This window comes from Xiphias gladius, chromosome 19 (assembly GCF_016859285.1).
Source record: "Xiphias gladius isolate SHS-SW01 ecotype Sanya breed wild chromosome 19, ASM1685928v1, whole genome shotgun sequence".
In the NCBI taxonomy this organism is placed as follows: Eukaryota; Metazoa; Chordata; class Actinopteri; order Istiophoriformes; family Xiphiidae; genus Xiphias; species Xiphias gladius.
Window position 1 is genome coordinate 5,163,092 of NC_053418.1, and position 13,140 is coordinate 5,176,231.

The 13,140-nt window shown below is 44.6% G+C and overlaps 1 protein-coding gene across 4 annotated transcripts in view; it reads right to left on the bottom strand.

Moving 5' to 3' along the window:
- The window catches only part of znrf3 (zinc and ring finger 3), a 68,295-nt gene that overhangs the window by 35,557 nt on the left and 19,598 nt on the right, over positions 1-13,140 (bottom strand). Inside the window, exon 1 of one of the 4 annotated variants that reach the window (XM_040155730.1) lies at positions 988-1,041. The exons of the other annotated variants lie outside the window; for them this stretch is intronic. The gene's annotated coding sequence lies outside the window, so the exon portion shown is untranslated. Of the gene's footprint in view, positions 1-987; positions 1,042-13,140 lie in introns of those variants that run through there. 4 annotated transcript variants of the gene reach the window in all.

The window sequence follows — 13,140 nt, forward strand, 5'->3', positions numbered from 1 at the left end:
GTAATGGGATCAAGACAGGGGCCCTACTAATAAAAACTCCCATCACCCCCCCCACACACACACACACACACCCCTCCCCCACCCCCAACCCATTCCACCCCGGCTCTCAAAGGAAATCAAAATGCAAGTCACACCATCCAACGCCATTCTTCTCCGTCTGTCTGTGACACAATTCGCTGAGCCTTTGATCATACAACAACCACTTCTTCTGCCCCTCCTCCGCTCGCCGCACCCCCTTTTTTCCTCTCTCCCTCTAAATTATTGGTGGCCCTGGTTACAGCCCCGATTGCCCCTCATCCCTCCAAAAACAGTCACCCTCCCCTGCCCTCACCGTGCTATATCGCCCTCGCATGAAAGAGCCTCCCTTTTTCCCCCGCACAACCGCTTATGTGTGTGCGTTTTACAAATTCTATCCTCACTTGCACTTCCACTTCAACATTATAAGTAGTAATAGTCGCCATAAAAAGTAATAATCAGCAGGTTTGCTTTCTCGCTTTACATAACTTTTTAAAAATTCTTCCGAACACCTTTGAAATCTCTATAACTACTCCAAACGTCTGTATTTGCACATGAAACAGCCCCGAGGTTCTTTGTGATGAAGCAGAAGATTTCAAAAAGACTATGCTCCTCTCTTGCTTTTAGCACCACCGGCCAGGGAAGCCTTGTGAACTCGATGGCGCTCATAGGGTACCGGAGATCTAAAATTCTAAAAGAAGTTGCTGAATTGCATGTCTAATTAAAAGTTATGCACTTGCCGAAACGGGGCACTTAATGTTCTGTGCATTACGACAAGACATCGTTGCTACAACGCACCAGGAGCTGGAAACATCAAAGGCGAGTAGGCGGACTGGAAAGGAGAATAATCCCTGAGCTAAACTGACCTATACGGGATGCAGACAGAATTGCATACACAGTATATCTTTGAACAATCCACTCTAAAAAAAAAAAAAAAAATCTTTTTAGAAATCTCAAGCACCGGTACTTTACCCAGAACCGAGGTCCAACACGCCTTGTGTGATGGCATTTGGGTCACGCCGAGGACCACTCTCTGTCACAACAATCAAAGCTGCCTTGTTGTCTGAAGCAAGTGCCAGCCAAAGACAGTTTTTACAAGCCGTTCTTTGTGAAGCTGGCTAAATGATTAACCGGACAGATCTGTTGTTCATTGGTTGCTTTCATGAATTTTGGAGGAAGAGCTGGCACCTATTTCACATGCACACAAAATCTAGAAGAAGGAAAAACCTGGGCATGGCGCCAGTCCTCACACCCATCTGCTTCCCCAGCACCATGCGTGTGTTTACGTATCTCGCTATTTGAGCACAGGCGTGTGTAGAGGGTAGTCTGTAGTCTGAAACACATCATGGGTGACCAAGGGGTAACCCAGTGGCATCTCTCACATCGCTCACCGTGAACCCATTCACCCCGGCGAAGAAGCATCGCGCCCACCTACCCGGGCCTTTAATTCGGCCGACCCCTCCGACCTCCTCCGGCGCCCCTCCCCACCGCCACCTCCACCAACACTTTCCCCTCCCCAGCACTGTGCTTCAACCTCCCTCGCTGTGGGGGGAGCATTGTCAACTTCCTGGAATAACACACCAGTTTTGCCAACAGAGGTGGCGGGTGGCTGTGTTCAGGGGTTGTGGGGATGGGATGGCTAGGTGGGTATGTCTGATCACAGCCCACAGACCGAGTCGCCCCAGGGACCTGTGGGGTGTCTCTCAGAGTCTCATAACACAATCACAACTCTCAGAGCTGTTTTCTTCAGGCCAGGACAGAGCACAGTATGTAACAGGATGTTCAGGAGTAGACATTAACATGTACACACACACACACACACACACACACACACACACACACACACACACACACACACACACACACACACACACACGCACGCGCACACGACACCCACAGCTCCACAAACTTGAACAACCTTGAGCCTCATAGTCCACCTGCAGATATTCACACCATCTGCCAGTGCATATATTAAAAAATACACATACACACACACACACATATATATACACACACACATACATATATACACACACACACACACACACACACACACACACACACACAGCAGTATAGTCCACTAAAGAAATGTTGGTATATTATAACTAGTAGTGACACACGCAGTTAACAGTCTATTGTGAGTGCTGTGAGATAACTTAATCTGTTCCCCTTTCAATCAATACTAATTTAATATGGCCAATAACATGACTGCAACTGTCGCAAGTACAGTTTAAGTATTAATCTGGCATTTTCATATAGGTAGCAGAACATTTTGCAGCTCTCTGTCACTGCTTGAAGTTGTACAATAGTGTCCATCACAAGCTCCCGGAGCACTTCTTCTTTCCAAAAAACCTTCAATTTAAAGCGATAAAAACACAAAAAGAAGCAGAAAACATTGGTGATTGTTTAATACATGACTGAAACAATGCATCTATTATCAAATTGTTGTTTCAGAACTACAGTAAATTTGTTAGTGGTGGCCGGTAGATCTTTCCAGGAAAACAAGCGATGCCCAAAACCACATCAGCAAATATCATTAGCACCAAAATTTCACCAAAAACAATAAAACCACAAGACTATCAAGTCGAAAATACTGCATGTATTCACTGTAAAGCATTGTATGCAAAGCAGCACATAACATGGATGCTACATTATGTAACATCCAGCAAACAAGCATGAAACTGTTGGCCAAAACACACAAGCTAGCAAAATGTCAACAACATGTTAGCACTAGCTCCTCCACCCCCGCCACCCTGCTGCTTCCTCCCTGACAACAAACTGTGGCGCGGTCAGGACACAGTCAACTTCACCCAACCTGTGCCCTGCAGCGCAGACATGGGAGCCTGCTTCGACCAACTGCAACCCTGCCGGTGCTTAACCCCCAAGCCCCTCTCCTGCCAATGTGCGCGCACGCACAAACACGCCAGTTCTCAGTGATAAGGACACAAGTGACCTCCCTCCACTGGTGCACTCTCTCACATATGGAAGGTCAGACAAATGAGGCGAGGGTGTTTGCTGGACGATTATATGAGCTGCAGTTCTCGTGGGCGAAAGTGGGCATCCTAATTTAAAGTATGTGAGAAAAGCACTCTCTCTCTCTCTCACACACACACACACACACACACACTAATGAATGCCTGGCTGTCTAGTCTACAAGAGAGTCTCACCAGCTGCCACATACATACAGTGATATCTCATCTAAAGATCTGGTAACTTGCTCCAAGTAATAAAATGGCTGCACACGGAAACTGATCAGATTTACACACTACAAAAACAAGAAACTAAAACACACTAACAGTCTCCACGAGGAGTGATTTTCATTCATAACTGCAAGTTTGCTATTGTGATAAGTACATATTTTTGCGAGAAGTATGTGCAAGTTACAATTGATTGACAGTCACAAGTCAAAGGTCGAATTTTCCCAAAGTCTTGTCACCATCTGTTCATGCGGAATGCCTCTTCTAGCTTTCATCCCTCCACATCTCCTCTGTTTCATTATCGCACCTTCCCCACTGGCCCACAGGCAAACTGTCTGAACCCTGGAGAGCTCAGACATGATGTTGGAAGGCCAGAGGAAAGAAATCAAGTTCTGACACTCAGCCTCAATCCGAAAGCTGACCCCCCCCCAAAAAAAAAAAAAAAAACCCTCACCGAACCAGGCAAGGACGGGGAGTCATTTTAGTATAGTTGAGGCTCTGTGAGGTTAAGCTTTCGGGTGCAGATTGGGATTTGTGCTTTTAACACACACACACACACACACACACACACACACACACACACACACACACACACACACACACACACACACACACACACACACACACACACAGAGTAAACCAGGCGGATTCACGCTGAGTGCCCTCAGCTTAAAACAGGTTAGGGTTACTGCCAGTCTTAAGAAGGACAAGTCGGTCAGGCTTTTATTTTGTTTTTGACTTAAAACTTTTCTTGAAAAAACTTTAAAGTGTCCTCAGAAAAAAAAAAACTGTTGCCCAATACTGAACTTTCACTTACATCCAACTCAAAAAATACACCTAGTTTACAGAATTCAACTTTTTTGGAGGCAAGAAATGTGGGAAATATGAAATATTCTCTTATTTCTACAGAGAAATCTGTGAGAAAGAAAATGATTTACACATCAAAACTCTTACTTTGGAAATGCAGCCATCCAACAGATTTATCGGATGGCTGCATCTTCACATTTCACTGTCCTCTGTTCTATTTTCCAACTGAAAAACTGTCAATCAAGGTACTGTGTGGGTGGTTTTTTTTTAAGCCAATGAAATGTCTTCAGGGCTTATTAAGAGGTTGATTCACTTACATGTCAAGCAATTTCTTAACAAAACTATGAATTGTCTTGGAGTTTTCTTATCCACGTATAGAGGTTCAGGGTCAGACTGCATTGGGGGGGGGGCAAGCACAAGAAATGAGCAAGTTTTGAATTGCACTCTTCTATGTATAGCATGCACAAACTTAAATGCATGCACTAACACATTACACACACACACACACTAATGAATGCCTGGCTGTCTAGTCTACAAGAGAGTCTCACCAGCTGCCACATACATACAGTGATATCTCATCTAAAGATCTGGTAACTTGCTCCAAGTAATAAAATGGCTGCACACGGAAACTGATCAGATTTACACACTACAAAAACAAGAAACTAAAAACACACTAACAGTCTCCACGAGGAGTGATTTTCATTCATAACTGCAAGTTTGCTATTGTGATAAGTACATATTTTTGCGAGAAGTATGTGCAAGTTACAATTGATTGACAGTCACAAGTCAAAGGTCGAATTTTCCCAAAGTCTTGTCACCATCTGTTCATGCGGAATGCCTCTTCTAGCTTTCATCCCTCCACATCTCCTCTGTTTCATTATCGCACCTTCCCCACTGGCCCACAGGCAAACTGTCTGAACCCTGGAGAGCTCAGACATGATGTTGGAAGGCCAGAGGAAAGAAATCAAGTTCTGACACTCAGCCTCAATCCGAAAGCTGACCCCCCCCCAAAAAAAAAAAAAAAAACCCTCACCGAACCAGGCAAGGACGGGGAGTCATTTTAGTATAGTTGAGGCTCTGTGAGGTTAAGCTTTCGGGTGCAGATTGGGATTTGTGCTTTTAACACACACACACACACACACACACACACACACACACACACACACACACACACACACACACACACACACACACACACACACACACACACAGAGTAAACCAGGCGGATTCACGCTGAGTGCCCTCAGCTTAAAACAGGTTAGGGTTACTGCCAGTCTTAAGAAGGACAAGTCGGTCAGGCTTTTATTTTGTCTTATTTAGTTTCTTGACAAAACTTTGACCAAGTAAGCTTTAAAGTGTCCTCAGAAAAAAAAAACTGTTGCCCAATACTGAACTTTCACTTACATCCAACTCAAAAAATACACCTAGATTACAGAATTCAACTTTTTTGGAGGCAAGAAATGTGGGAAATATGAAATATTCTCTTATTTCTACAGAGAAATCTGTGAGAAAGAAAATGATTTACACATCAAAACTCTTACTTTGGAAATGCAGCCATCCAACAGATTTATCGGATGGCTGCATCTTCACATTTCACTGTCCTCTGTTCCATTTTCCAACTGAAAAACTGTCAATCAAGGTACTGTGTGGGTGGTTTTTTGTTTTTTTTAAGCCAATGAAATGTCTTCAGGGCTTATTAAGAGGTTGATTCACTTACATGTCAAGCAATTTCTAAACAAAACTATGAATTGTCTTGGAGTTTTCTTATCCACGTATAGAGGTTCAGGGTCAGACTGCATTGGGGGGGGGGGCAAGCACAAGAAATGAGCAAGTTTTGAATTGCACTCTTCTATGTATAGCATGCACAAACTTAAATGCATGCACTAACACATTACACACACACACACCTCCCCTCTCAGTCTCTCAGTCACTCTTTGCCCCTCTCGGTCACTCTCTGCCCCTCTTTCCCAGCACTAGAAATAACTTCAAAGAGGGCTGGTAGCCTTGAGGAGAGAGGGAGCGGGATCCAGTTACAGTGGAGCAGCTGGGAGGGCCCTACAGGTGGGGCCGACACTCCTCCTCCTGTAACATTATCACCGTAAAGGGATCCCTCTGCTTCTCCTTTCAAATAATGAAGACTTCCTCCCCTTTGTCTCCTCCACTGGGACTAAAGGAACATTTAGCCAAGCTAGCCCAGCTTCCATCTTTTATTTTAGCGGTCTAAACCAATGTAAAGGAGGAGTGTAATTTAAAATAAGGATCTGTCAATGCTTGAACTTCAATTGCATTTTTGTGATGTGAACAATCTAACTTCACTCCGCACCTGTGGCAAGTGAACTAATGAAGTGTATCATGTAATTGCAGAAAAGCTCAAGAAGTCAATTTTAGTCTTAACATTGCTAAGGCAACTAAGTCAAGGGCGTGCCCCAAGCAAGCCTGCTTTGTGATTCATCTGATCATCTGTCTGTTGGCCCCGCTCCAATACTCACTGTCCCCTCCTTAATGTCCCCTGGAAAAAAAAAAAAAAAAAAAATCACCTCCACGCCATCTTCATAGCAACGGGCAAAGCAAACAAGTGTCATGGTTTCAGTGTGAGCAGGGGACGCTGGCAGAAGACATCTAATATCATGTAAATGTCCTGATATGTAGCACAAGGCTCTGGGGTTGACAGCTTTAACACTGAGCAGGACGCCGAGCTTGTGACTCTATTAACCCTCTGCAAGTGCATCCCGAAACTGTCAATGGCGTGTGTGTGTGTGTGTGTGTGTGTGTGTAAGCACACTCAAAAGTCTCCCTGGTGTCACTTTCGGCTCTTCAGTCTTTAAAACCCAGAGTGACACGAACAAAGGACAGGCCGACAAAGTTCAGGGGTCAACATTGGGCTGGATGCCACCATTTTGGAAAGAGAAGGGGGGAGTGGAAACAACTGCCCCCGCTCCCCCTGAAAAGATCACAGCATCTATGCGGAAAGATAAAGTAGCAACAGCAAACAAACATATTGTCTACGTGTGCAAGAGGACGCTGTCCTTCTGAGGACAATTACGAAAGTAGGTGAAAACGCGCATAAATTATTTGTCATCAAGGTGCCACTGTGAATTAATTAGTATGACTAACAATGTAACAAGCAAAGGGAGATGGGGCTCATTTATAAACAATTGTACACAGAACAGAACTGCCGAGTAGTAAGTACGTGCGTTCTTTCAACCTGTTAAAGACACAACTCAACTTCACGCTCTACGAAAAAACAATTATGAGGTGTTCTCTCAACTATTAGCGAAGTAATTGTTTACTTGATAAAATGTCAGAAAAAATAACCAAAATAAGTTTCCAGAGCCCATGGTGACAGCTTCAAAATGCTTGCTTTATCTGGTGCACAGTAATAAAAACTCTAAGATACTGAATTTTTAAATGCATAAAACAGAGAAAAGTAGCCAATCTTCACATTTCAGAAGGGGACAGTTGCAAATGTTCTGTATTTTTACTTGAAATTACTTAAAATAATTTCTCATTGATCACAATTGTTTTGCTGTCCACTGACTAACTGATTAATAGACTAAGAATTTCAGCACTATACAATTCATCAAACAACGATTTTTTTTCTGCCGCTTTTCAACACCACATTCAGTGTTTATGCATCTAGATTATGTCCAGTGCCAGCACCACCCCAAATATCAGTGGCATCCTCGCTCTGCCTCGCCCCGCTCCTCTTCAACACTCACCATAAAACAAAAGTCAATGTCACTACTTAATGAGCTATGATTAATGCTGCTGCAGGACGGCTGGTGAGCCCGGGGAGGAAGGAGGGGGGGGGCCGGAGGGCGCACATACCTGGCGCAGTCAGCCCGCTCTGCATGTGTGCGTGTTAGAGGGCTGAGGGGTTGAGGTTGCTAAAAGTGGACCGAGGGGGGGATTGCAGTCATCAACACCTAGGCTCTGAGTGGCCTTTGATGTTGCGCGGTGTCTTTGATGGCCCTGGCCATGGAGGAATGCTGCTCACCCTCCCTCCCCACCTAAAAAGCCCCCGGAGTTGTGGAATGCAGCGCAAGCTGCTGCTGCTGCCGCCGCTGCCGCTGCCGCTGCTCGGCCCGCTGGAATGGGATTAGAGCACAGGACCATATTGCCCTTCCTACCCTCCCACACCTCGCTCCCACCCTGCCCTCTGGAGTGGACAATATGGTGACAATTTAGTCCAGATCCCAAAGATTTGGGGTGATGGTGTGTAGAAGAGGTGGATTATTCCTAAAGTGTGTTTTCCTTTACCCTCCCCTATACCCAAGTCTGCTTCATATGAACCCTGAAGAGACTGTCATTCGGCTAGATACTACAGTAGCTTCATTCAGTCATTTCCACGACGGGAAGATATTTTCTTTACTAAGAATGTTCGGGGTCCAATTAATGATTTAACAATTAATTGTCTATAAAATGTCCATCATGCCTGACCAGCTGACCAAAACCCAAAGATATTTGGATTACCATCACATAAGACAGAAAAGCAGCTAATTTTCACAAGTGAGAAGCTTCAACAACTCATTTTTTTGGCATTCTTGCCTGAGAAAGTGACAATCAATCGATCAGGAGGATTAATTTTCTGTCAATTAATCCACTGTTTCAACTCTTAATAATTCGATACATCACTTACTTCTACACAACAAAACAGTATTTCAGCTATGGCTGGGTGAAATTAGTGCCACAAATCAATGTCAGTATATATATTTGGATAAATACTATATTGATGAAATGTATGCAAAAATAAAGCGTTCAGTACACCAGACAAAAGTCTTGTGATCTTATGATATGATCATATCACCACAATATGATTTTGCTAAAAGACAACAGATGACAATTCTGAATAACTGTCAAGCTCTTTCTTTAGCAGAGTGACTCTTCACCTGGAAGAAGAAGTAATTTCAGTAAGGCTGGTCTCCATGTGAAATTTTAGAATTCGGATTTACAGTATGTGGGAAGGTGGCCTGTGGAGATCGACCATGTCCAAGGCGAGCAGCTGGCCTGTAATCAAAAGCTGAACCATCCAAACCCTGATGCTCTGAGTATTAGATTAAAGGGAATGGCAAACACTTCAGATGACCAAAGCCACTTGCCAGATACGCACAGTAGCTCTGGCATATCAAAGCGGCAAGCCGCTATATGAGAGTGACTGTTGACTCTCCTGCTGTGTACTCTCACACAGATATACATGTACGTGTGTGACGGTTCCAGTGGGAGATGAGTGTCGTAATCCAGCCGCTCCTTAGAGCGGAGACGGACGGGGCTTTCTGCAAAGGTCAGGTTCATTTTGTCCTGACACACACACACACACACACGCACACACTTAACACGGTGAATGACCTTCCACACAACAACTGCACAAACAAGCCACTTTGGCTGTGCATGCTGGTGTCTCTCAGGTCTTGGCTAGACTAGACTAGGCTAACCAGAGCATTGGCTTACGCTGCACAGTATGTTTGCCGAGGATTGTAGCTCCTCGCCAGTGAGAGCTGAGAGGAATGTGAATAGGACTTACAGTACATGCACATGTCCGCGCACTTAAATGAATGTGTGCGCAGACGTTGGGCTTCGTACTGTAAGAGCTACTCCCACCGCCCTCCTTACCTCCGCTTTCCCCCCTGGCCACAGGGGTTTAGGGTGGGAGGGAGGTAAGGTGGAGAGGCAGCCAGCATTAGCGCTGGTTTCAGATTTCGGCCGCCTCTGACTTGTTTTCTTAAGGAAACACTTACTGGGGCTCCAGCTACACCAGGGGAAGTGCTCACCTACATCACTTCCGGGTCGGAAGGTTAAGGTCACGCCGCACTCGGGGGAAGGAGATGAAGAGTGGGGGAGCCATTAAACCACATGTGGAATGCGTTTAGTGTCACCAGCAATTAACCTCATGATTTTGTCTCAAATGTACCGACCTTTAAAGAAAACACAAATAGGTGGTGAGGGGGGATTTCAGAGATTGATTTTCCTTGTGAAAACCCGCGCATGTAGATCCTGCCTCTGACACTTTCCCAAGTCTTTTCTTGGCTCGCTTGTGATGCTTTTTTCCCTGCCCCTCTCTTTCTTTCACTCGCTCTCTTGTTTCTGTGAATGGCTGAACGATCACCTTTCATGACAACCTGGAAGGGGGGGGGGGGGACAGGAGGAAAGCTCGATTCAGGAGCTCAAGGCCCTCCGAGGAGCTAATGATATTCCAGGGGAAATGAGAACGTGTATAAACAAAGCCAGGGCCATTTCCAGGAATAATGCAATGGAGAAACGTGGATTGGAATGGAATTAGAGGAGGTTAGATGAAGACAGAGGAATCATGGTTTGACTTCCTACTATATAAGACCTCGGATGGCAAGAACAGGGGCACGGGAAGCTATCTGGATGCTCCCCAAACCGCCAGTTGCTTTCCCTCTGATATATCTTCAAGAATAAGACACATACAAAGTGTTTCACACTGACACAGTGCATATACAGCATGTGCTTGCAGAGGCTTATCAGAGTCCACCTGATATATTGGTATGGCCAACACTATCAGCCAGTCTTTGTATGGTAGACATACCTGTACATTTGACTGCCAATATGTAACAAGAAACTGCATTACAGAAAAGCCAAAGCTATTATCGCGGTAAGTAAAGTACGTTCGCTCAGTACATATCTCGGTTACAGTTCTTCATTAACTACATTCAAGGGATCCTTATCAAAAATATTTCTTTGTTACGTGTGCATGTTATAAATTGAGTATCAGCAAATATAATGTTGTCAGATTTAGATTTTTTTGAACTCTCAAATATCAAGTCAGGCTCTACTATAGATATACACTGTTTATGAAACGATAAATTGATTGGCGGATCACCAGCAATTCTGACAAATGATTATCATTTAAGCACTTTACCAAGCAAAAACACCAGTCTAGCATTCTGTTCCACCTTCTCAAATGTGAGGAATTGCCTTTTCTGTTATTTATCATTGTCAATTGATCATCTTTGAGTTTTGGACTGTAAGAGTGAAATGAAGCACTTTGAAGACATCACACTTGGCTTCTGGAAACAACTAAATGATTAATTTAGAGATAGATTAGATTAGATTGGATAATTAAGATCATTAGTTGGTGCCCTAATACTGGGGCATTGCTGAATAGTTGTCAAAAAAAGCGTAGAGCAACCTTTCAAAGCTTAATGTTGACCGCAAAGTCAATTAAACTTTGGGGTCAACACAAGCTTTAAATAAAAACTTGACCATCATCAACAAAATGTGCTATATTTTATTCGATGAGACAGTGCTCATGTGAAGCCTCCATTAAAGCAACTTTTTTAAAAATTCTTAAAATTACTGGTAGGTAGGGGACACGAGCTACGCTAAAGGCATCAAGACGGACCAGTGAGCAGGTTTATCCCACCACTGAACTTGAAAGCAGCAGTCATCTCTGCGTGTGTTTTCGGAGCCTCTCCCTGTGCTTTTTTTTCTGACCAGTGATCAGGTTAGACAAGTCCCTCTATTCAGAGCTACACAGTAATACCGATATCCCCAAAGAGAGGAAGGAGGTGGAGAAGAAGAAGAAGGGGGGGAAAAAAAAAAATCCTATCTGAGAGATTAACTCGCAGCACCCAACCGAGCCAGTGCTGGGTTCACTGGCTCACTCAGTCCTATCTTACCCACTAGTCTCTTGTTCCAAAGCAAAGCATGTCTTTGATACTCGACTAGAAGGAATCTGGAGGCGTTACAGGTTTCTTTTGTGCTTTGCAGTGCACAGAGAGTCTGTGTGTGTGTGTGCCAAGGCTGGGATTTCTTTTCTTTCACCCCCCCTTCCTCCCTCTCTTTTTCTCCCTCGTCCCTTTGCCTTCATCTCCTCCTTCCCCTCCCCCCACCCCAAACACTAAATCAGTGAATCATAAACCTTTTCTCCCTTTTTTTTTTTTTTTTTTTAGTTACCATCACAAACCGTTATCTGAAAGCTCTTCCTGCAGTTTCGAAGTTTTAAACCTGCTGTAGTTGGGGTTCAAAGTGACCATATTTGGGTGGTAACCACTTTAGAGGAGTTTGAAGGGTGGACAAGGGGTGGGATTTTGTACAGAGAGGGAGGAGAGGGAGGTAGCTGGGGGTGTGTGGATGAGGTTTGACTCCCCTTGGAGATTTTCTTAAACCCATTACATCAGCTTTTTTCTGCTTCATGGGCTCCAAGTCCGGGCTTTTGTGGGGGTAGAAAATGACCTAAATTGACATTCAGAGTGGTTGTGGTTGGTTAATTGTGGCCAGGCATTTTTGGCATAAATAAAACAAGATTCCAGAGGCCTTCTTCTTTAAGACTTTTGCATATTCTGCTTCTCTGTAAGCATGTACTCCAATGAATGTAAAGTACCCATACCCAAAGCCACGTGAGCTTTCGCAAATATGTTCAAATCCTGCATATCAAAAAGGGAGGGGAGCATGCGATCACAATGATTCTGAGAAGTGATAAGAAAAGTGAGTAATTGCTCAACACCCACACCATGATTCTGCTTTGAGGAAAATTTTACAGTTCTCACCAACTGTGCAGTACTTGCCTCTCTGCTTTGCGAGTTGCCAAAATATTGAACTACCTCAGATTTGATCACCACAAAGAGGCTGTCAAAGTGGCACATCCGTTTTGGTGCACCATAGGAAGCTGGCCACCAGCAGCACTACCAAGCAGCAAGCACAAAACACCAGGCTGTCTCCAAAGCTTTCTTCCAATCCCACAGCGAGGGGGAAAAGAAGACGAGTGGGCCGAGGAGGAAAGAGTGGCTGGGCAAACAGTAAGGGGTAAGGGCTCAAAGGGGCCTGGTTGCCCGGGTGAGGGGGACCCGCTGCTCCAACAATGTCCACATCAAGCGTCCGGATACTGGCCAGGCCCCGCAGAGGTGCGCTCCCAGTGCACTCTGAGGGTCAGTGGCATGGACAAAAGGGAATGGAACTGCCTTACTCTGGCAGAGCAGCTGGGCTCAGGGTATAGAAGCTTAGGACTCGAGAAGAGCTGTGTGTATGTTGTGTATGTGTTTTAGAAGCTGGATGAAGGCGTAACTGAGAGAAAGCAAGCACACGAAGAAGTGCACTTTCAAATCTATCAACACATCCAAAACCTCTGTTCTCTGAATCATTATAGAGTTGAAAAAAATGG